We start from the raw sequence: 25,588 nt of genomic DNA, 5'->3' as shown, positions 1-25,588 counted from the left end.
TTTTTGTTTGGGTAATATCTGGGGGAGATAGGTAAGGTTCATTTTGCCTTTGCTTTTCCAAATGCAATTTCCAGCTGTACAGAAATTCCTTCTGGGGTTATGACGTGATACACAACCCTTTTGGCAGCAGTGCCAGGGATGAAGTGGTGCCACATCAGCTGCTCAAATGTTCAGTCATGCCCTGAACACAGCACTGCTGTGTGTTCCAGTTTTTTGGTGGGGGAGGGGGTTATCACGCTTTGGTTGGCTGCAGGAAAGAGAATCTTCAAAAATCAATGACTACGCCAGTGGCAGCTCTACCGTGCCCCATCACAGGAGAGTTATAGAGCATTGATGGTACCATGATGCTCACTTTCCAGGTTCTCAGTCATGCTCTCTTCTGGATTTAAAATAAAGGGGCAATTCCTAATTGCATTTATGATCAGAAATTGAAGGTGTTAACACTGATACCAGCTTTTACATCTGTTAACTCATTTTATTTAAAATTTCTCATATTAATAGAGGAGTCAAAATGAGGCTTCAACTATGAGCCTTCAGAAGTTTTGGTTAGGAGGGATAAATAGTCATATATCAGGCATATTTTAGTTAGATTTCCTATGAAATCACGAAGGTGCTGATAGACCTCTTAAGAAATATTTCTACCAAACACTGTCATATTCCACCCCTCATAGATTACAACCTTAGTACATATTTTTGCTCGTGTTTGGAGCAGTCAGCACTGTGTAGCCATACAATACTCTGACAAAACCTGTTCCTTCACTCGTGTATTTCCATCCCAAATCAAACATGAGAAAAGCAAGCAGAGTTTGACCCTAAATTGGAGAGCTTTGCCAAGAGAAAATATGTATTACAGTCACAGGAACCTGACCTCCAGATCTGTGGAGCTGCATATTTATGATTTTCCAGTGCTTGAATAGATTTTAAAATCAGCCAGTCTGTAAATACAAGAGAAAATCTAACTGCAGTGTTACGAAGTTGTGCAATGCAGCACTCCAGATTTGTTTTCCTCATAAATCTATAGAACTGTGGGCAATATGTAAGTAAATAACTGCCTAATTTATTTCTTGTACTTCTCTTCAAACAAGTCATACCCCACAGGAATATTTTAGCAATATGTGTAGAGTATAATGAGTTTTAATATACTTTTTGAGGGTATCATTTGACATTTCAGGATATAGGATCAAGGATTATGGTTCATGCATCAGGGACATATTCTGGACTTAAACACAACTGGATTGAGTTTATAGATATGCACACATACACACATATATATAACAGACATATCTATATTTTATATATATACACACGCATCAATCACTTACTTCCCTGGGGAAAACTGTCTATAGCTCTGTTTGCATTTGCACAGAAATTGCATTTTTCTGTCCCATGGGCCTGTTGTGAGGGACCTCAAATACTGAGATATCTCACATATTGTTGAAACTGGAAATAATATTAAATGTGTAGCAGACAGATTTACTAAATGTTAAAATGAAGTTGGAACTCAGAAGTAATTTCTAATTTGCCATTATCATCATCTAGTAAAAGATTAAAATAAGGAGAATATTGCAATTTTTTTCCTGGTCTCAAGTAATAACTGGGTGTATTTTTGCCCTGGGGGACGGCTCACAGCTAATGACATAATTTTCATTTCAGATATTGACCAAAGCAAAATTTTCCCAAGTTATTATTTCTACAGAGATTATACTGCATATGAAGAACATAGAAAGGATACTTAAAATTCAGATTCTCAGAAAATATGGTTCAGCATAACTCCACCAATGTAGCTAGAACTAGACCAAGTTGGAGTTCCTGACAGTCTGTCACAGTGTTCCTACCCACAGTTTCACAGTTACTGAAACCTTAGCTCACCTTTACAAAATACATCATTTTATTTCTTAGTTTCTGCTTGATTAATCACACGTGAGTGACAAACCAAGAAGAATTAATGTAAAACCAGATCTGAATAGCAGCAGTATCAAGCAATGAAGATGACAACTCTTTTTTTTTCCCTAGAAAAAAACTGAACAACCAAAATCAGAGTGGTAAAAGAAATGTACATTAGCTTAACACCCTCCACCATTTTCTGATAAAAGGAGGTAGCCGTGATAAAACTACATAACAGCATAATCAGTTGTCCACTGATTTGTAAAAGATAAGATAGAAGTTGATTCAAATTATTTACAGTTATCCAATAGACCAGTGCAGAATTTTTTCCATTCTGTAGTTTTCTACAGTTTTGCCCTGATATGAATGCTAAATAGCTCAAGTTAATGATTCCTGCTCTTGCCATTGGAATGATGCCAGTCCAATACCTTTCACAGTTTCAGGTGCATTTGTTAATCTGTTCCTTTCATTTTCCTACCTCATTTTTCTTACGGACATTCTTTTGTATAACAAATGAAAAAACAATTTTGTATTATCATTGTCAGTATCTATTTCCAGTGTCTGCAGAGAGTAGGAGCCTTCACCCTCTGATATTTTTTTTTCCTGAGTGCATTTACTACTAATATTCCATTTCAGTCTTTCCATTCCTTTACTCACATTTTGCCACACTTCACTGCCTTCTTCCCAATGTTGTTGCATTCTTGTTGCAGCCTCTAAGATTTCCCCCCAGTGTTGTGCTAGCTCGGTGCTGACTGCCATGTAGCAATCACATCTCAGTAGCATTACAGGGCTGTGTCAGATCAGAGTCACAGGAGTCATGTCAGATATACCACACTCTTCTTATATGGTTACCTGTGAGGTGCAGTAGCTGAGGCACAGAGTTATATTAAGAAAAATGCCTAAGGACTTGCAGAGGAAATACAGGGAGCTGAAGAAAACCAATGTTTCAAATAAAAGAGAAGGGTTTCTTCCATTTAACAGGTAGTGGAAAAAAGAAACTGTGTTAGTGATATTGCAAGCCACTGAAAATTGAGTGATTCAGACTTCGAAGCAACCAACAATTACCTCTCATATATACCTTGGTGAAAGCAGTATTTCACTCTTTCCCTCTTCAGGTTCTGTGGCCATCACCAGCTTGGCAGAGGGTGTAAATACAATCAGGCAGTGCAGGGAAATGAGGCAGATGTGCACCTCTGCTTTGGGGTCCATAAGAGCTGGTGCACTGGGACTGAAGAGTACTGAGAGCTTTCTGTGGAGGGCCAGTGCTCTGTGTTGGGTTAGAAGTCCTTCCCTCTTGGGTTGCACAGGGAGCATGGCTTAGCTCAAAGGGTAGAAGAGGAAAAGAAAATAATAGCCCAGGTAGAAACACTCCATCTGTTTGCCCAGACCAGGAGCCTGGAGATGAAAAAGGCTGCACACATTTCAAGCAGATTTCTCTGAAACAGGTAAAGAACTGCTTTGTGGCTTACAGTAATAGGCGGACTCTAATGTTTAACACAAAAGGGATGAGGAGGGAAAAAAAAAAGAGAGGAAAATCCTTTTTTGACCAACTCCTAATTCTTTTCCAATGGACTTGACAGTTTTAAGTGGAAAGAGATATCCCTGGCTAGCCTTCCATAGCCTGAACATGGAAATAAATATAAATTTCCTGTATTGATTTGTTCCAGCACATCCTTAAACAACTGATTGCTCTGTTTTGTTTGATAACAAGTAGATATAAATATTAAAAATGAACCAGAGACAAAATAAAATCTGCACATGATTGTATAGCAGGAGGGAAGAGAAAATCATGTTGATTGAACAATATGGAATATAAAGAGAATAGATATTTCCATAATTTTCTTATTTGCAGTCATATGGAGAAATCTTTCAAATACAGAAGAGTCCCTGTCTTTTAGATTTTGCTCCAGAGCTTGTCATTACAGAACAGTTTCCCAAATATCAAGTAAAAATAAATTTGGGAAAAAAAAAAAAAAAAAGATTACTTCATGGTATCCACTCAAGAATTTTGCACAATAAAATGACAGTAGACTGCCACCCCCTTAGATAAATATATAAACTACGCAAGGAAAAAGAGTGTTGGTAAACATAGGAGTTAACACACCATCTATTGTTCTGATATTCACTGAGCATGCCATAGAAATGAGGTGCATTTCTGTACAACCATCACCATTTCTTTTTCCATTCAGCCCTAGGAGCACTAACTGGAATGTTAGGGGGGAGTTGATGATGTAGCTTTGGGAGTGAATTGGTTTGTGTCCAAACATAAAATGAGTTGTCTTCCAGAATGATAGAAGGGGATTTAACTTTGCTGAGTCAAATTTCAGTAAAGCAAACAGACCCAGAGGGTCAAATGAATTAAAGGCCCTGTGTCACTGGAACAAAACTATATTGCTAAACAAGCTTTGGATAGGGAAGTTACAAATGCTCATTTATTCCTATGGCAATATGGATCACAGGAAATCTTTTAAACCCTTTGTTAAATATAGAAAAATGTAAGGGAAAAAAGAATAAACATATTTAGAATGCAGAAAAGTCTGGCTTTAAGTTTAAAACTCCAATTTGCATTCACTGTTTAAAGTCCGTGTGAGAAAAACATTGTTGTTTAACAGGCTTAGATATAGGAAGAAAGACAAAGTATTGGGTCTTCCATTTGAGAAAAGAGAGTTATTCAGTTCACAGAGATGGGCTGGAAATTCTACTGGAGCTGTTGACAGAGTCCAGTCCTTCCCTGCAGAGGCAGGGCCATATGGGAGAGGGACAAAGACAGCCCAAGAGCTGCAGGGGAAGGGAACCCAGGCTCTCTCTGGTTTTTGGCACTGAATAGCTAGAGAATTTCAGGACAGCATATTGTCTGTTGGTCGCATGGAAACATGGAATTGCAGCAATGCTCTGCTGTTTCTAACAGAGCTTTTTGGAAGTTTGTTAACAGCATCACAGCAGCTCTCCAAAAGACAGCTTTAGTATCTCACACAGATTTTTCTCAAACAGAAATCAAAGGGAAACACATGTGAAAAAGGAAAGAACAGGGGAGGGAAGGAAAAGTACAAACCAGGCTGTTGTGCATCTGCTGCCTACCTATCTTTCTGTAGTTTGAGTCAAAGGAAGCATCCTTGCAGCTCAAGATTTGGGTCACCAGGAAGCCAGAATAGCCCACCACTCATGATTTTGCTCATTAGCAAAGTTTACTGTATCAATTTGCCCCTGTGATGGTGACAAAAAAATAGTCGGGTCTTGGAGTGTGTCCTCCACATACACCAACCCCCTCTCCCATGCAGTCTTGGAATATGATCTGTCCTAAGATAAGAACATCAGGTGGGAATTGCAGGAGGAACTGTCTGGATGCTTGCATAATTAATGCATTCCATGGGTGGGGCACTGGTGATGGCTGTGATTGATCTTGGTACACATGGCCCTGCAAAGGGTACAAAATGCTCCTGGAGCCTGGGCCAAATGGCAAAGTGACCTCCCTAGGCTGCAGGGCAGCTTCCAGGTGGATCCCACCCCTGCAGGGACACCTGCAGGCTACATCCTGCTGAGGATGGGAACACTCAGGTTTGGACAGGTGAGTAACAGGTGGAGATAAAATCCTTATGTAGCTCCATGGGTGCATTGCTGCTTTGCAATTGTGCTTTCTGCAAACCTGCATGTTCCCAGCTGACCCTGTCTGTTACAGCCCTTCAGACCTCCTTATATTACACACTGCAGTGGCAACATTTAGATACCGTGTTAGCAATAAATCTCATCACAATCACCCACATAATCAGTGTCATACTTCTTGCACCTAACTGAGAGTCTTCTCTCAGCTACTCTGCTAGACTACTACTGAGTCTGGTCCCACTTTTTTTATCCTTACTGGACATGACTTCAGCATAGTCCTTGGAGCTTTTCACTGGGGTCTTGTTTTCTTGAAGAAGCTGTCATTTTGTGTTTAATTTCACAGATCTTTGCAAATTGTTTTATGTAACAGTCAGAGCTGCACACTGGTCACCTTGAACTACTTAGAGCATAGGCCTTGGCACAACATGATTTAATTTTTCTTGTTTGCAAGGACATTCCTTAGCTTCTCTAAGGAATAAAAGTCTGCATAGTGGTCACTAAAGATATTAGAATGCTTTTTATAAGATTAAATGCATTTATACTGTTGTCCTGTCTAAGCAATATGAAATGGTATCACTCAGGACTTTTTACTTGACACACATTCTCAAGGGGAGCTAGTGTAGAGCAACTCCGACAGCTCTGATGTGTCTGACAGGCTGTAGGGGAAAATGTGCTGTGGTTAAAAATTCGGGTGTCTTCTGTGATGAAACCTACATCTTGCAAGTTTGCTGTAAGGACTTGAAAGCTGATAGAAGACAGCTTTTGTGTCAGTGACAGGTATATGAAAAGTATTGGTGCATGTTTAATAAAGATGACTTTGATTTCAACAGAACACTTTCCTAAGAGGTCCCATTTGCTATGGATGGACATGAGCTGTAAGAGTTTAGTCAACAAAACAAAACCAGGGGTCTGCCTTCCTTGGGTCCCAGCAACACAGATGTTCAAATCAAGAGAACAGAGTTAGTCAAATGCACTGTGAAGAGTTTCTCAGACAGAGATACTGGATACCAAACCTATTCTAGATGAGAAATGGGATCATAAGAAGGAATTGGGGAGTTAGGGCAGTCCAGCCAAATAGATTGGAAGCAAAGAGTGTCATACTGGGGAATGAGCAAAGAGCTACTCAGATTGGGAGATCAGGAGCTGGGATCCACTGTGGCTTCCTGTAGGAGAAGATGAGGTCTGGGATGAAATGGGGAAAGAAAAAGGACAAGGATGGCAAGAGGCTGGAGGAGACACTCTAGGTTACCTTATGTCTGGAATGTACATCCATCCAATTGCCATCCCAGCCAAGAAGAAAATCCTCAGTTCATGTTTCTCACCAGTGCCCATCAGCAATCCCCTTCTAGGAGGGCTTTACTCAGAGGATGACAGCCTGTGACTGGCAGTGGCACTCTATTAATCCAAAAAATCTGTGCTGATGCTGCAGTTGTTCATCTGCTGAGGAGAACGACGAGCCAGAATAAAATTAATCTCTTTCCAGCTTGTTTTCATTTTTATTTTTTTTTCTGCTTAAGAAAATAAATAATTTGTTAAAGAACATTACTGAAATTGCTAAGTAAAGCAATTGAAATAAGAAAGAGAAGAATCAAATAAATTATGTTTATTCTGCTTAATAATTTCTCCTAATGTGATATTAAGAGCTTATCTCCCCTGCTTATCCCATTTTGGTCTGATAAGTAATTAGCCCAAACTCATTTAGAGCAGAGAATATGCTAATACAGCATAAATATTTCTTCCAGTATGTGTTTTTTCATGTATTTGCTGTACAGGCTTATTTTGCCCTCTCTGTTAGGACAGTGGAAAAACAAGAATGCAACTATGCAGTCACCCTGATTTATCTGTTTTGGACATTGTGCCTGCTGCCCTTGCATTTAATCTCAGTTGTTTCTAGACTGTGTAGTCTGGTCACAGACTTTCCACCTCTGCGTGAGATCTAGTATATTTTGGAAGTGACTTATGGAACAATAATGCCATGGCAATTTCCTCAAATATCTCCAAAATATAAAGGACCCTTTTCTCACTCAGAGGAGTAGCTTATTGCTGCCTAAGAGGAAAATGGAAACCTAATAATATTTTTCAGAGGAAAATAGGGGCCCATGTTTGTGTCTTGGCTTGCATTCCCTCTCTCTTTGAAACAAGCCTCAATGTTCCAGCTTACATCAGCTACGGCTGAACCAGCCAGATCAGCCTAGAGAAACAAGGACTCCTATCAAAACTTACTGTTTTCAGAGACAAAATTCAACCAGTATTAATCCAAGAAAACTACTGAAATTCTTGAAGAGTCTTAGCTGTTCCCACTGCTTGTGGCTGCTCTACCCAACCAATAGCCTGCACAAGGGCAGAGCTGCAGCTGGAACCCAAAGGAGAAATCATTTATTAGCAGATTACAACAAAAGGTGGACATTACTCTCTGTGGCAGGGGCTCTCAGTGTGGAGCTGGCTCTCATGGCCATAGGACCAGGGCACAGGAGGAGGTGAGGCAGGGCAGGGCAGGGAAGAATGCCACTTGTTTAATTTTGTCCCCAGTTAGTGCTGGGAGCTTAACTGCTTCTCTTGTCACTGCTCGGCCTGTTAGGGAATTAACTCAACCTCATTTACATCAGAGAATATTCTAATACAGTCTAAGTATGTCTTTCAGTCTATAATTGAATGCTCTAATTATATAACAAATTTGGATGTCACAATGTAGATTTGCTTCATCACAGCTGTGTTCTGGGACCCATGACCTTCATCTTGATGCTCCCACTGCATAAAGGCGAGTTACTAAAGCACATGGTCTCACCTGAGGAACAACATGTTGTACAAGTACATGCAATGTGTCCTTCACTTACTGGTGACACCAGTGTGAGCTATGGTTTATATCCCCTTGCTGCTGCCAGCCTTGCAAGCAGCAGATGATCCAGGCAGTGATATTTCAGTCAAGGTTTGGATTCCAGAAAAGAAGCCTGTTCTTTCATGCACCCCTATTCAGAAAAGTGTGTAAACATGCATGAAACCTCTCTTCAGTAGGTGCTTTAAAAAAGGCACACATTTAAGACTCCCTCCTGAATAAAGTTCTTTACTTCAACCACGATATACATATAAATTCATATGGATCTTGATGGACAAACTCCCAACATTTTACACACACACACACACACACACACACACACACACACACACACACACACACACACACACACTCACACATATATCTGTATTTAGTTATTTAACTTGGAGAACAAGAACAACCTCATTTTGGAAATGAGGTTAAGCCTCTGTGAAAGTAATGAAAAAATTCTCATTATGAAGATATGTAAGAAGCACTTAGGCTCCTTTATGGAGGAAGGTATCTAAAATAACAGCAGTCTGCACTCAAAACACATGCACAGGCTGCTGCTCAGGACATAGGAATATATATAGCTCAAGAAGGTGGAAAAACTTCACCAGCTACCATTGAGGAATCTGGGCTGTGTGTGGGCTTGATATTATGAGAAATCTAGAAGAAAGCTGGGAACAGACTATAGAGATTTACTTTTCTAAAGAAGCATAGATTTAGTGCTTTTGTGTCAAAACTTGGCTAAATAAATGACTGGGAATTGCAGCACAAACAATGTATCCTGAACATATTCATTGTGCCCCCTTATTTCTACAAGTAATCACCTCAAAAAGCACACTTGGATCTAAGTTCAACTTAATATTCAAAAACAACTCAGTAGATAATACAAAGAAAAAAGGACTACTTATTTTATAATTACCACTAACCTTACAAATCAACACCGGATTGCACACCAAATATTTATGGTTAAACAGCAGAACTGCCTCTAATACAACACAGTTTGATTAAAGATCTTTCATTCAGTCTAGGTAATGAAAATAAACCATCATTGCTAATGACACCAGTAGACTCTAGATACCTTTGAAGATACATGAAAGGCAAAGCCCCTTTAATCAGGGATCAAGTAATTTCCACTGGCATGACTACCTGAGTCCCACATCTGCCAAATCTTCTTGACGTGGACTTTCTCCCCCGTCCACCATGGCTGCAGCATTTACACAGTGATACCTCAGCAAGAGGGTTTCCCTGTTTAAATAAGTTTATTTCCCTGTTTAAATAAGTTTAGTTTAAATAAGCTATTTTTTTACTTCAGCTTCTTGAAGTATTTGGTGCAGTGCTTTTTCCTGCAGAGCAGCTACCCTTTGCATCTCTGGAGCAAGAGCATTATTTTCCTCCCCTTTGGTAAAGTTCACAACTATTACCCCCAGTGGCAAGCTAGCTAATGCAAGTTTTGCTTTGCAGAGCAAACAAAGCACTTATGGAGAATATATTGGATCCTCTTTGCAGCCCCTATGTTATTCTTGCTGTGGAAGGTAGCATCTTCCCTTTCTTACCATCATTCCTTCCTGTTTCTAGCACACACAGTTGGGATTGATCACCATCATTCCTGTCAGGTGGGTCTTCTTCACACACACTGGGTCATCTCTGGGGGAATTCTCGGGGGCTGCCACTCAGAGGATGCACAACAATTATATCCTATGCTCCCTGCTGACTGTGGTGGAAGGAGAGGTGGTGGTGGGCAGTTCAACTCTTTGCTGAGACAGAGACCAACATTCATAGGCACTTTGTTTTTCTCAAGGCATCTAGTTTTCCTAGCATCTTTGATGTCTCTGTTTTCCAGGATCTATTTTAGCACTGTAATTACATGTAAATAATAACTCTAAAAAGTTTTTTTTTTTTTTCATCTGGAAATGAATATCTTGAATTTCCTTATGCTGAAATGAGTGGTGGAAGACTCTCCTATTTTTACTGTCAGTTCTTTCCTAATCAGTCAGAAGAGGGATATGGACAGGACTGGCAAGCTCTGCTTTCCCAGAATTTGTATTTTCTAACATGACTTTGATGCTTGGTTTTAAGCTTTCAGGGATGTTTGGTTTGATAACTGATTTTGAATCCTGTCTGGCTTACTTCTTTTGCTAGGTTATGTATTTTCACAGGTTTTTTCAGGTCTATGGCTCAGTAACACAGTGCTACTAGCACAATTTATGCTTCCAAGATATGTGCAATGTGCATATATCCACAGAATGCTGCTGCTCGTGTTGCCCACACAGCAGCAATGTATGATAATGCTAAACAGCCCCAGAAAGCAAGAGTAGCCTTGCTTCACACCAATGCTCAAAGCGAACCAGCCTCTTACTCAGATGGACTCCCAGATGCAGCCATCCACCCCTCTCTGCAAGGCTGTGATGACAGAGGAAGAGCTGAGTGCTGAAGTTCCACAAGGCATTCCTGAGGCCCATGTCAAGCAACCTAAAAAATAATCAATGAAGGTGGTGATGAGCAAAGCATGCCATTGCACGTGTTCTTTCAGGATGCTGCTTTGCATGAACATCTAGTTTTCTGGGCCTGAGTCCAGAGGCTGCTCTCCTCCAATTCTGTGTCATCTTGCATCTTCCACTGTAAATGACCTCCCCTATAGCATAGGACAGAGAGACACTTTCCCAGTCTCACATTTTAATATTTTAACAACTCCATGTTTTCTCTTGTAAAAATTTGGCATTTTTTTCCTAGTTTTTTTTTCAACAACTTTTAAAATTTTTCTTTTGCAGTGACACAATGGTCTCTTAGCATTTCTACTACAACCAAAATGTCTTTCAATGCATTTTTGCTGCTACCTACTGGACTACAACTTGCTTTTTTGATGTCATCACTGCACCAATGGCAGCCTCTTTTCAAAGAGATTCATATCATCTCATGTCAAAGTAGGGCTAACTTTCTGCTGCTGACTTCTTTAAAATGCTTTGCTGATCCGTATTATATTTGTTGTACGTATTTCCCTATCTTTGCTTTTGATCAGCCCACTTCCTGTTCAAACTACCCACACAGGATTTTTGTAACTTGGTAAACAAGATCTGTGGTTTCCTACCAGGGCAAGAGTTTCAATTTCAAGTTTTAAGTATTTGATACATCTCTGTTCATCTTCATTGTTCTGTTTCATTGTCTCAGCAATGAGGAAGATCAGACAGCTACAGGAGCTGAGCTGGGTAGAACCACAGAGCTCCTGGCCCTGGTACAGTGGAAGCCATGGGAGAGAGAAACTCAAGGCAAGAACAAAAGTGAGCACATCGTGTCTGGTCACTCTGACCCCTCTGACAAGAGAAGGTGTAACAGGGACATTGCTGGCGCAAAATAATGTAACAGGGACTTGATCACTGAAAAGATTGTGTTGCTAAGGGAACAGAAGCAAAGGGGTCTTAGTGGAATGTTTTGCATGGACATTAGAGAACTATAAATACTGGTGATTAGTGTAATAAACTGGCTTTGCTTGCATAGCATGGTCTATGTCCCTTCAATCACCACACAGAAATACAGAATTTTTATTTCTGAGGTTTTATTTTCTTTATGATGCAGCCTTTTTTGGCTTACCTGATTAGTTCTGCCCATCCTTCCCAGACTCTTCTGCTTGGCATTACAAAGACCATCACTGATACCATCAGTTATATAGAACATCTGACCCTGCAGGGTGTTTGTGTCAGTATCTATTTCTGAGTCTTTCTGCCATCTGGCAAGACCCACATGTTTAAGCCAGCAAGGTGCTTAAAAATACATCAAACAACAAGTACAGATCAGTCTGTCTCCCACCATATTGGTAGATCTTTCACACTCAAACTATTTTAACACAAGGCCTAGGTAGGCCATGTGACCCCAAGGCTGCTTGACTAAAAAAAGGTTGCTAACCTATAAGTGACAATACAAGCACTTAAGCCAAGCAAGATATATAAAAAAAAAGTTGAAACAAGAACAGAAGCGAAATTGTTGAGTTGGCAGCAGTCACTTGCAGACTCATGGAAAAATTAACAACTGAAATAACTCTAAAACTCTGAGAAAAATAAATAAAAATAGAATATAGCAACTCAGCAAAACTGAGGATCATCCTATTGCAAGGAGCAATGGAGGCTGGCACTTTTCTGCGTGATTGCCATCTGCCTGACCAGCAGAAATCCAGTGGTTACTTGCATCAGAGGTGGTGAGGGTATTAATGCTTAGGCTAATAGCACATTACTCAGCCATTTATTGTGTGTACAGTCCAACAAATGGCATAATTGCTCCATACTCACAAATTGTGTTTGTGATCCTGCTTTTGAGGAGGATGCTCCATGCAGAGGAAAAGACACCCATATAAAAGTGAACAAAAATCCTGAGAGGGTTATACTACACCATTGCTCAATTTCTTGATTGCTATATTCATCTTTGTTATGAAAGTGATCCATGAAAACAAATAGGCTGGGTTTTGGTACCTCTTAATTCCTACTATTAAGGCCATTTTGAAAGGTCATTCTTGTGTTTTTCTCCACATTTCTCTGTCATAGCCAATATTGTGCAACCTTTGTTTTGGCATGTGGGGTGCCATGCATTGCTCAGATCACCTGTTTGGTTGGCACACTTCCTTCTTCTCCATCCTAGTTGCCAGATGACAGTCTGCCTTCCTGGAGTGACTCAGCCTGCAAGCTGGTGGCTTACCTGTCACTGCCCCTGTCATCCACACGTGAATATGTGTCAAGGCAGGATGTGGGTGGAGATGGAAGCACAGCCCAATTATAGAATGAAGAATGCAGGTGGGAATGCATGAAATTAATATTGGTAGAGTGGGAACTCTGGCTTTCTTCCTAAAATCTTAAACTCTGTTTACCTCTTAAGATGACTTCCAGCAGAGCAAAGAATTGGGCTGGTCCTGCAATCTAGGAATTTGGTGTTCACAGATATATAATAGATTCAGGCAATATTCTCTGCCACCCATTAGCTGAAGACGCTAGCTACTAACGCTGGAAAGAAACAAAAAATAGGTAGGAATAAATGTATATAAAAGGTTTTTTTTGAAGTTGAAATAAGTTATTATTTTACTTCTTCTTAACAAGATTTAAAAAAAATAAAAAATAAAAAGTGGTGGGAGCATCAAGGTTTGGGAGAAAATGCTGAAGAAGATGGAGGGATGAGAAAAACTTACAATTTGGCTTATAGAAGCTCCTTGCTGTCCTGTAGCAAGGTCAGCTGTAATTCTGCAGATTGATCAAGGAGACAGTCGTCTTGGCTTTGGGGAAGGAAGGAAGGGTGAGTCTGCTGTCCTGTACATTTTTGCTGTGTGAGCAGCCCTCAGTGACTGGCCAACACCTGATGATCTGCCCAGCAACACGACCCCGGCAGCCTGCCAGCACTTGGTGATTTAGTCCAGCAGCAGCACTGAAAACTTTCCTTCTCCATTGGTGAGTGGATCAGCACAGATGTGTGACCTCACCAGGCTTAGTGCAGTCAACAAAATACTTCTGGTGCACACACAGTTGTTAATCAAGCCATGCAAACCTGCAGTGCTGCTGCCACCTCAAAGCAGCAGAGTTAATTTTAGCACACGCTGATGTTTCCTGGAAGTCAAGGGAAATCAAGTTTCAATTGAAATTTGGCCATAAGGGTAAATGTCTGCCAAACCACGGCCTGTATACATGACCTGATGCCTGGTTTCTGTTTTCTGGTTTACAAATGTAAAAAAAATCCTTCAGTTCTGAAATTATGCAAACTCTCTTGCAACATGAGTGGGACCTTTGTTTCCTCAGATGTAATAGCATATATGGCAAAGAAAATGCATGAGTTGTGAATAGATGACTTCATATAGCATTCAGGGCTAAAAAATATGACTTTTCCATGCTCACAATTAACCTTACCCTCCTCAATTCCCCTCATTAATTGTTGCTGCAAATGATGGCTTCCTAGAGAAGAACAAGATTGAAATTACTGTTGAAGCTGAGGGAATGGGAACTGCAGCTCAACTTTTCCAGCCTGAGAGCTGTATTGACACCAAGCAGCTTACACTGATCAGTGGATCAGTGATCCACAAAGCCCACAGGTAGTCCAGAAGACCTGCTCTTTTTCCTACAAAACTGGCTGGAGCTGGAGAAGGAGCTGGGACAACTAGGAGGATGATGTAGACACAAGTCATGAACCCCAGGAAACCACATTCCCATGGTTCCAATACTGCACTACAAATATATCTGTTAACTACCACCTGATGGGAGCATATCAAACCAATATTTAAGAAAAAAATAATTCAATCACTCACCAAGCTTGTGAATCCTATTGACATCATATGTGGGGGTTTCAAACACATTTTGAAGGAAGTCATTATTGATAGGTGGCTAAATGGGAGAAGAGATTAAAATGCATTGACGGCTCGAAAAAAATAGATCATGCTACAAATCATTTTCTTCAATAAAAATGGAGACAAACATGCTTTCAGGATACTGGAAAAAATAACCTTTGGTATAAATCAAGCCCTAATGAAAGTGTTAAATGATTCTTATATAGTTATGTCACATTTGACATGGTGTGTGCACAATACACACTATGGTGATGGGTAACATCATTTAGGAGTGCATAACATAGATAATCAGCAAAAAATAGATCAGTAAGTCGGGCTGACCATTATCCCTCTTCCTGCTTACACTCTCAAGTCTTTCAAACACATTGTTTGACTATGATGAGATTTACAGTTGATTTCTTAGCTAAATTGTGGTTGACGTGTGTGATATATACAAAGGCACATGTGATGGGACTCCATAAACTAGTGAAAAATATGGGCCCAGTGAAGTTGAGGAGAGAGAACACCTGAGAAATTAGTATACAGCCTCAGGAACTGGGTGAAGGGTATGAAAAGGAAGAGGAGAATGTAAAGGAACTGGAAAGGGAATTCAAACACAAGAAAAATGGGGTGATGCAGGCCTGAGAGGATCCTCTGCAGCTAGGATATCATATCTGACTCAAGTGCTCCAGTGTATTATCACCACTGCCCTGGTTATTAGCATGGGAGCTCAAAGTGAATTGTCACTAAACCAAACCAAACCGACACTCAGCTGCTGTCTTCTGTGTAAGAGGGAGGGGGTGTTACATCCTTTGGTAGGAACAACATGACTTGTGGTTTGCACAGCATACCCCAAATTCAGACAGATGGAGTAAAAACTGAAAACAAAGCCCTTTCAGCCCTAAGAGATTCAGTGTAGGAACATAAATTTACCCATTTTTCTGGACAGCTGTTCCCAGACTTCCTCCTCCTACATCCTTTATGAAACCTCCAAAATGCCAGAAACTGCGACACAGATTCAGTGCATTGTATTCCTTCTTCTGAACAAAGCTCTCCCATCTGGCTTCCTGATTTTGTAGGTGATAACTTAATGACTGCCGCTGGTACTTCTTGGGATTACATGGTTGGGTTTTTCCACAATGCCGCTATCAACTCATGCCCTTCTTCTCAGAAAAAAAGTTCTAGATTTAGGTTAAACCATCCTGATACAAATGAGCAGTTATCCCCAGCATGGCTCTGTGAATTGAATAGGCTGAATTGAGACGTGTTTTCTTCATAAAAGGTATCACTGCTGTAAGAAAAGCCCACTGATCTCTTAGGAAGAATTAATTAGACAGAAAAGAGATACTGAAAGAACCTGAGATAAATTGGTGAAAATAGGAAAAAAAGGCACAGCAGTGGCTGGGGAAGTGAGGTCATTAAGAGAAAAGAAAGTAACAATGAGATAACCAAGGGGAGAAAGTGTATGATGCATTATTTCATACAACATCACTGACAAAGTATGTCAATATCAGCAGATTCCTTGCTGGATCTGTGGCAGCCCTGCAGCTCCATCCTTCCAGCCCATAGTGGGGGAGCTGTAGCCAGCTTTGTTTCACTCATCAGGCGAGGAGCAGTCGTGGGGCCCTTGTTAAAGTCCTAGAGTGGTTTAAGCAGCTTAAACTGCTTTATAAGCTTACAGTATCTAAGCCTTCAAAGCTGCTTAAAGCTATTTAAGCCGCTTAAGACACTTTAGTGTGTTGGCGTGTGCAATGGGGCTGTACCAACACCCTGGCCTGCAAAGCAAAGAGTCCACCTTCATATTTACAGGTCCCAGCAATGAAATCACCTCGCTGGGGCTGCCCTGAGCAAGCTCAGCTCAGCTGAGTTCTCTCCTCTTGGGTCACAGAATCACAGAAGAGCTCGGTTTGGAAGAGATCTTTAAAGGTTATCTACCCCAACCCCCATTGTCTAATTGTCCCTCTCTGTACTTTGGGATTAAGGCTGCCCTTGACACCTGACATGTTTTACCAGGGTCCTTGAAATTCTGCAAGTTTTTTACTGCCATGGGGTTGGGTATCTAATTATATACCTGATGCAAGCCACAGTCAGTATTTATCCATTTGCACAGCAAAATTCACAAGCTCCAGTCGTTTTCTTATAAGAGAGAAAGTTCTTGTGCAGTATGAAATCCTTATTCTGGTGTCTAAATGTCCTGTATAGTTGTAAAAGAACAAAAGTGCCAGTGGATATTCGCTGAAATATCTCGGCTTTGTTGTTGCTGAAATGGGTCCCGAGGTATTAAAGAGTCTTTTATCCCAGCCCTGCGACCAAAGAAGAAGTTGAGATTCTTCAGCTCTGATTTTCAAGGTTGTTTATTTTCTCTTATCTAATACATTCTTTTTCTGACCCACTGAGGTCTGTCTGCCAGGTCGGTTCAAGGCACACTGGCCGCCCCCAGGGTGGTGTTCTCTTTTTATACTAAAAACTATACCTATCGCCTATGTTAGACAGTCTGTCTCTACTTTAAACCAATCCAAAAGTGCCACAGCAGAAGATGGAGGACAAGAAGAAGAAGGACAGGACATGCCCAGATTCCTCTATCTTGCCTCTTGAATCCCCATTCTAAAAACCCCAAAATTCTACATTTTCACCCTGTAACAAATTCACTATCATTCTGTTCAAACCCCCACAAAATCTTCGCACAAATTTGGTAACGTTTTCCATGGGCTAAAATCAAAGGCACAGGTGTTTTTGACTCCATGCCAAAGGTCTCTGAGCCCCCTGCCAGGGTCTCAAGTCCTCCAGGGCAGTCAGAGGAATGTCCTGGGTTTCAACAGAAGTATAGCCTATAAACACTGAAACAAAATATTTATAAATTTCTGGAAAGTCATAACCTTGATCCTATCTTTGAGGATCATCTTTTGAAAACACTTCCAGTTTACAGTCATATTTTTGTTGACACTACCATCCACTCTGATGAGCACAGATTTCTCTAAAGACATTTTTGAGCCAGTTATTTTCATATTAAGTAGTGACTAGAATTTGTCAGAAGTTTTATATAGGTTTGAATTTCTAACAAAGAGCATATTTTCTGAAAAAACTTAGCTTTAAATAGTAAAAAAGTGAAATAGAAAAATAAATTGGTTTGCTTAGTTTTTCCTTGTGAGTATTTTTAAATTGTAAAGAGATTAATTTTGAGCTAACACAAAAAATATCATATTGCAGAATGCTATTTTACTTGCACAGTAATTCTGATTGGCATTTTCTTGTGCATATGAGGGCTCTGTGCTCCCCTAGCTAAGATATACACACACACACACTTATATATACACACACACATACACGTGTGGTGCACCATGACTGCAACATTTTGGGTTTTGAATGTTGAAACGCTCAGTTATAATTCAAGCCCTTAAAACTTTCCAACCTTTTCAAAACACTTACTTTTTTTTCCTCATTCCCATTCTTCCAATTTTCCAAAATAGGAAAATATCCTAAAACTTTGAATAGAAAGAACTACCAGAACAGAATTTCTCTCAGGTTGAGAAGCCTGCACTTGTTAGTTTTACTGACGTCTGTATCTGTGATGTTTTGCAGACCCACTGGCATGAAAACAAGATTTTGTCCTTTTTCATTGGCAAAGATTATTTGATTTGTGTTTATTCTGGATATGTTTGTTTAATTTCTCATTTGAGCACTATCATAAATGATTAGGTCATTACTGCCCTGGGAAAAGAACTAGTTTAATAATTAACTTGTGCTTGCACAGCTCTTCAACAGCTCAGAAAAATACAGTAGCTTGTACATGAATCATAGAAGTACAGATTTGGATAGAATCTCAAGGGGTTATGTAGTTTGTTATTCCTCAATATTTTTAATCAAAGCTGTACCAAGCCTTCCTGAGGTAAAATAAAAACAAACCAAAAACCTCACAACACAAAATCAAAGGCAAGATGTTAAAAAAAAAATACTAAAGAGCAACCTCTGCAATATTCCATAACAGCAATTGAATATGCTCAGAATCACATATGGAATTTTCAAATGCTCTCTTAGTGAAAATGTGTTATGGATTACCTTGTAATAATTTGTATGCTCTGTCACAGTTCCAGTGATCTCAGCCACCTGCTACAAAACATGCACCTGGGCCATCTCCTAGCTTCAAAGAAAGTCCACAACTGTCTTGATAAGTGTAGATGGCAGTCCTTCTGATTTGTATCTAAAATCAATAATGGCAAGTATTATACAACCTTCTCGGGTAATATATTCCAGCAGTAATCTTTTCTTCTAGTTAGAATGGGTTACTGTCTTATTTATTGTAGTATAGCTGAAAAAGATTTCCTTGACATTCTGTGTGTCATTAGTAGGCATCAAAACCCATAAACTACCCTCTTTGTAATAGCCTTTTATGTACTCAAAGACTGCCATATAACCTTTATTTAATGCCATATAACCTGATGATGCAGATGATGATGATTATTATTATTAAAGATTAAAACAAAACTAGAACTTGCAACCTTGCTTTATGTATCCAAGTTTCCAATCTTCATCCTTGTTGATCTCTGGATTGCCTCCAGCTGATCTACATCTTTCTGAAATTACGGTGCCTCAGAGTAAAGCAGTATTTTAGCTGAGGCCTCACCAGTGCCCAGAAGAGCATGCTAATTATCTCATCTTACATACACTGTCATGAGCAGACAATTCAAGAAAATTTAGAATTACATTTATCTCTTTTCCTCAACAGCACCACTCCGTTGGCTCATTCATGGCTCTCATTAATCACTAGATCTTTATCTGCAGTGGCATTTTGTGGTTATGCTTTTGATTTCATCCTCACAAAAGTAGCTCTCTGCGATCACCTTTGTTCAAAATTTTCATGTTGGATTTCACAACCTACCAGGATATTTTTGAATTCTAATTCTGTCCTTGAGCACATTCTGCAAATCTTTACATATTGTCACCTACCAAGCTTTTAGGAATACAATTATTTCTAATTCTGTCATCTAAATCTTCACTGAAATGTTAACAGAAGCCTATCCATTAGGAGCTGTGCAAGACATCTCCATGTGCAGCTACCAACCACCATGTATTAGGTTTACTTTTGACAATGGATTGAATTAGGAGTGATTTCAAATGGAACAGCTTTCCCTAGCTCATTTATGAGCATGCAGGATGATGTCAAAAGCCTTACTCAGGCCAAGATACATCTTGGGTCTTACATACAGTCATTTGAACCGCTTTTCTTTATCTTTTGGACTAGTTGCCTTATTCGAGAAGGAACTTAGATTAGTTTGACAAATTCATGTTGGATGCTTCTTATCACCTTCTCATGGTGGGTATGAATTTACTTCTCAATAATTTGTGTCACTATCTTTCTCAGTACTGATATTAGGCAGAGTACTCTGCAATTCCCTAGGCTCTTCCTTTCTCATTTTTAAAAGCAGGAATGGTTATAACCCTGCAAACAGCCAACAACTTCTTAATTGTGTCGAAATCTAAGCCTGGCATAAATGCTAAATTTAAGGGAAAAAACCTCACTAAATTTTTCTTTTCCTTTTTTTAAAACTCAGGTGCCATGATGGGAAGAATTAAGGAAGAGCAAGGCTTTAAACCATGTGTGTGTTTGGTTTAAAATAATGTGCAAAATGTATATTGTAATGTCAGATTTCTGCTAATTACCAAAAATTTTAAGTATGCTGCTGGCTGTATTTCCTTCTTAGGGTACATAGTTGCGGTAGGCCCTGGTGACTTATCCAGTCCTTCAGGAACTTTCAGAGATAAGTCAAGAGCCCAGTAGGTATTAAGTGAATTTCAGCAAGCGCTAGAGACTTGCATACATCTCAATTATTCAAACATTCTTTTACTCATTTTTTTCCTTCTGTGGCATATGTCATTCTGTCTAAAATAATAGCATTGTTAAGTACCTATCAATAATACTTTGTGCATATGAAGAAAGAACCAAAATTAATAAAACCTTTTCCTCAGCTCTGGGTGTCTGTTATTTGTGCCTCTGCCCTTCTCTTCCTCTAACTTCTCGGTATTTATAGAATCTCTCTTTCTTCCATTTTATGCTCCAGGAAAGTTGTAACTCATTTTGCCACTGATTCTTTCTACTTTTATCCCTAGATGTTTATGCCAGTGCTTTGCTACCCATCTCATTTATATGCTTTGAGATTTAGAATAACAGACCACCACTTTGTCATCAAGCAGAATTGCCTTTATAAAACTCACTTGAGTATTTACATGTTTCTTCTGTGTGCAAGTTTTAGGATCAATTAGACAGCCAGCTACTGGGAGAGAGAAAGCAACCACACAAAAACAAGAAAAGTAGAGCTGATGTTTCTAGCTCTTATCATTCATCCCACACACATTCACAGCCCAGTTTTCTGGGCTGTACATCAAAGCACAGGTATTTATGGCTGGACTTACCCTTTGGTATGTGCTTTCCCATGGGAGAAGAGCTGTTAATCAAGGTCAGGATTGCCCAAGCAGGCCACTGCTTCTACAATATGCCCTTGATTTCACTCTTTGTAGGATTTCCTTTTTGATATTCAAGTCACTGGAGGATTCCTTATGCAGATATACTGGCCTATTACTACTTATCTGTTTTTCATATCAGGATGGTTTGCTGGTGCACCTACAGCATGGTTTCACTAACAGATTTATTTTCCTTATAATTTCTTCACATAGGACAGTTCCAAGCAGCACCCTGATTTGCTGTGCTGAACAGTGGTCAGGTTTTTTATTAGTTTCATTTAAAACCAAAACCAAACCAATGTGTTTCACCTGACAGTTTTCACATGAGAAAAATAATAGGTTTAAAATAGATAATATGTAGCTCTAAGCAACTTAATTATATCCCATTTTAAAAAATTACTTTGCCAATGAAAAAAGGCATGTCAGGGCTTCAGCATGATGATTTATGATTCTGTCATTATGACAGATGTTCTTCATGCATCTCTAACATTGTAATCTGGGATCAATGTGCTTTTTTTTTTTATGTTTGCTGGTAAAAAGAAATGCACTATATAAATACATTATTGTTTGTCTTCAAGGCCTTATTCTGCATTATCTTGGGAAATTGGTTTGGTTTGAGACGAGTTCTATAGTAAAGCCACTGTAATAGTGATTGTGTACCACAAAAGCAGCACTGCAGTTGGACACTTACCCTTGCTGGACTCTTACCAGGCTGATATGCTCAAATCCAGAGAGGATCTGGCATGCTGCTGTGCTCCTCTGAGCCTTGGCTGACTTCAGCCAGGGTATCCAGCTTCTCAGTTCATCCTGCAGACTGAGATTCCTGATCTTCAGCGCCCCTTGTCTGCACTCAGGATTTATTCCCCATACTCCTTGGCTGCTGAGAGGTAGAATTTGAGCCCAGTGGGAGAGAGAATCTGTGAAGCATGAGCAGAGAAAGGCATTAACTCACAAAGGAAGAGAAGTGACAAACTGTACCAAAAAAGGAGCTTCTTTCTGCCACTTCCCACCTCACACACTGCAGTTCGATAATCCTCCATCTCTAGCCCTTTCTTAGGTAGAATTCATCTTGGATGCCATGTTTCTGCTTAGAGAACTGCTGAGAGAAGCTGAAGAGCCACAACTTTATTTTAATAAAGCAGTGGAGTGACAGAGACACAGGAATATCTGTACACATATTTTTTAAATTTTGATGTTGCAGTGAAATTACAGCAAAGTTCTCTACTAGTCCGTCTTAGGGATTGCTCTTCTTCACAGCATAGCAACACTGGTCACAGCTTGTGGGATAAACATAATTGAGGTTCAGAGCTTCAGCAAACCCTATCTCATCTTGCTGCAACAGCTTCTATGAGTTTCTTATTGTGAGGGTATTTCTCTGCAATCCAGATCTCTGCTACAGTTGCATTTATTGGTGAGTCTTGCTCAGCTCCAGGTTCTCTGAAAAAGGTGCAGAGAACCTTCTTCCACAAAATGAAGAAGTTACAGGAAAACTCCCTTTTTCAGATATGATTTTACAGCCTATCTTCACTAGGAAAAAATGTGTGGTCAGCTACGACCCTTACAAACATAGTGAAATACTGCATCAAAGATATTCATTAACAGTGACCTCACTTGGCTGGTGCCATTTTTATGAGCTTTTTGATAAAGTAGGCTTGGGGAAGAATCAAATACAGAGAATGGTTCTGCACTGAGGAGAAAAGGATGCTAATTCATCTTTCACAAATGAGGTTACAAACAGGTGCTATCATCAACAGGCAAGCCAAACCCTGCATTTAAGACTGCCTTCATGATTATCACCAAGAGAGGATGACATTGCTACCTGAAAGCTGCATCACATATTAAACCAACCCAAGCCTGCCCTGCTAGTTTTACTACATGAGTAGCAGTAGGATGCATGGTAAGTAAAAGATGTCTTTTACTCTAGAAGATGTCTGAAGCCTCCACAAAGATGAAATTTCATTAACAAAGGGTGTCGTTTGGACAGGGTCTCAACAGAAACGAAATGAACTGTGTGTGCTAAGGGATGCTGAGATTCAGGTTAGTCTGAGAGCTAGAGAGGCACAAGAGTGGATCTCCACTGCTACTGAAAACCCCTGACCCTGATCTCAACCAGCTCCCCAGCTTCCAGATCACAGCTGGTGCACAGGACACAGGAACAGAGCAAGGGCAGGAAGTCTGTTTCCAGCTGTATCTGCTCATCTGGCCATGGTTTGAGACACCCAACCACAAACTAAACTTAGCAATGCAAGCACATGAAAGAAAAGTGCTCACGTGAAAGCTAAAAAATGGCTTATTTTCAAGGTGGTATGGCCTGTCCATGTCAGTTCTGCAGAGCTTCAGATACTGCAAGTTGAGAGCTCAGACTATTCTTTAGGGTTTAGGAAATCAACCAAAGTTAATCTTTAGACAAATGACATGCAAATAATTCACCATTATGGTGCAAATACAGAAATCAAGTTTCACACTTGGTTACTATTTTCTTACTTCCTCAGGGCTGCAGATCTTTCAATTCATTTAGTCTTAAAAAAAAGAAGCATATGACATTGCTCAAAGATTTACTCTTACAAAACCAATGCATTTTTCAGCTACTACACAAACTTATTTGGGGTTGAAATATTCACAACATGGCAGAAAAGCAAAGTATGAATGCAGTCCTTTGTATTTTTGCAAAGCTGTCCTGTTAACAAAATGTTCTTTTTAGTTTTCTCCATTTTGCAGAAATCCAGAAACAATAGCAGTGATCATATTGTTTCTTTTTAATCATATGCCTTTCAATAAAACCCTTAAGGAAAAAAATTAAATTCTTGGTCATGGTCATGAAAAGACATATTCATGCACTTCTAAGGCACAGTCATTCTGTTAACTTTAGTAATTTACTTGATAGCAATAGGGTAGTTTTGAAGCAAATATCCAGACTGTACCCATAAAACTACATATTAACTGGTTTCTCAAAATGATGTTGGTGTGCACAAAGCAGATTCCTGTTGCATGAAACTGGAACTCTACAGCATTCCAACTCAAGGGGGTAATTGGTCCTAAATCCTCATGGACTTCCCATGACAAGAAGCTCCAGTATGTAGTTAAGGTGCAGGCATCCCCCAAAGCTGTCAGACCCTGAAGAGTGGCCTCAAAGCCTGAAGGAAGCTGCACAGTTGGGTACTGCATATATCTTCCTCTTTGCTGCCAACTGCCTTTAATCAAGTTAGCAGTGTCTATCCCACCTGCTTTATCCTCAGTTATCCGAATTTCAGAACTAAAACCTTTCCTTTCACATTTTCCCTGCCTTTTGCTGCTGAACACATCTTTTTTGTATTATCTTTCTTTTCCCCACACTTCAATCTCTCCTACCACACTGGAAGCACCCTCTCACACCTGCCAAAACACTCAGGTAATTGCAGACTGCAGCCCCAAAATTACATTTCCAACAAACATGTACCATGATAGGAAGAGGAGTTTTTCAAGGGACACGATAACCCAGTGGCACTCAGAGGCAAAGCAAAGCCTTAGGTGTGTAGTTGTAGCTGCAGTAGCCTGGAAGTACAAGAATAAGATAAGAATCTTATCAAGGCTTCTCTCTCAGAAGCCTTGAAGAGCTCAGATGTCACCCATAGCACTACTGAGGACAAAATCCCCAAATCCTCTTGACCTGTGATGTACCTGCTCACCTCGGAGGAATTGGTGACAAAGGAATAATGGTCAAAGGCTGCAAGACTAAAGGATGGCAGGCATTTGGACATGGCTCTAGGTTCTGAAATCTCATCTGAGTATGGTGAAAGTTTGGCACCAACTTAGAGAAGAGGGCCTTGGTGATGCTCTTCAGCATCCAAAAGTCCTGCACACACCTCGGGTTATCCTGTCTATCTGTCACAGTCACCAGAGCTCCAGTTGTTACATTTATTTTAAAATTTGTATCCTATACTTAGAAAACACTGCAGCATTTGAGTCTCAACAAATATTATAGAAGGACAGTGGCATTTTTATTCTCTTTCAGACCAACATTATTGAACTGCTCAAACATGATCTTCACAAAGCATTGCAAACACTCCTAGAAAAACACAATACTTGGTCAGACTTGGTCACTACAATACTTGGTCAGACCCATGACTGGTCAGGTCCAATAGGTAGTCTCAGAGGACAGTAATGCCATATATCCATGAGTAACTCTTGTGACTCAGCTGTTACTTCAATAATTGGGGGTGGCTGAATATACATTATTGGAATTTTGTCAGGCAGTAATGATGATCTAGCATTTCTCCATGAAGTTGTTAGCTCTGATGCAATTAAAATGTTAACCACGTGCATTCCTTTTAAATTACATGTTTAACCCACCAACTTACTTAACCAACAAAAAACTGAGAAAATAGCTTAAATTTTTAAAAAAATCTTTTGAACTCTAAGGATACTAATCTAGAAAGATCACCCACCATCTTCCTTAATAATTTCCATGTTTGCTTGCTTTTTGGAGAAGTGTACATAAACACTCACCAGAAATGCTACAGCCTACTTCAGTCCTGCTCTAAGAGAATCCTCCAGTGAGACTT

At 39.8% G+C, this 25,588-nt stretch overlaps 1 long non-coding RNA gene across 2 annotated transcripts; it reads right to left on the bottom strand.

The window, feature by feature from the left end:
• On the bottom strand, positions 1-21,970 carry LOC132327145 (uncharacterized). Of its 2 annotated transcripts, none has more exons than XR_009486450.1 (4): positions 21,739-21,970; positions 18,648-18,789; positions 14,574-14,649; positions 1-10,774 (listed from the first exon to the last, which is right to left on the bottom strand). It is a non-coding gene; the product is annotated as an uncharacterized LOC132327145 (long non-coding RNA). The 2 variants fall into 2 exon arrangements; XR_009486449.1 differs by lacking the exon at positions 21,739-21,970 and adding an exon at positions 21,000-21,283.
• Positions 21,971-25,588: the final 3,618 nt, after the last annotated feature.

This window comes from Haemorhous mexicanus, chromosome 5 (genome assembly GCF_027477595.1).
Source record: "Haemorhous mexicanus isolate bHaeMex1 chromosome 5, bHaeMex1.pri, whole genome shotgun sequence".
Classification (NCBI taxonomy): domain Eukaryota; kingdom Metazoa; phylum Chordata; class Aves; order Passeriformes; family Fringillidae; genus Haemorhous; species Haemorhous mexicanus.
This window is presented reverse-complemented; position numbering and strand designations above follow the sequence as displayed.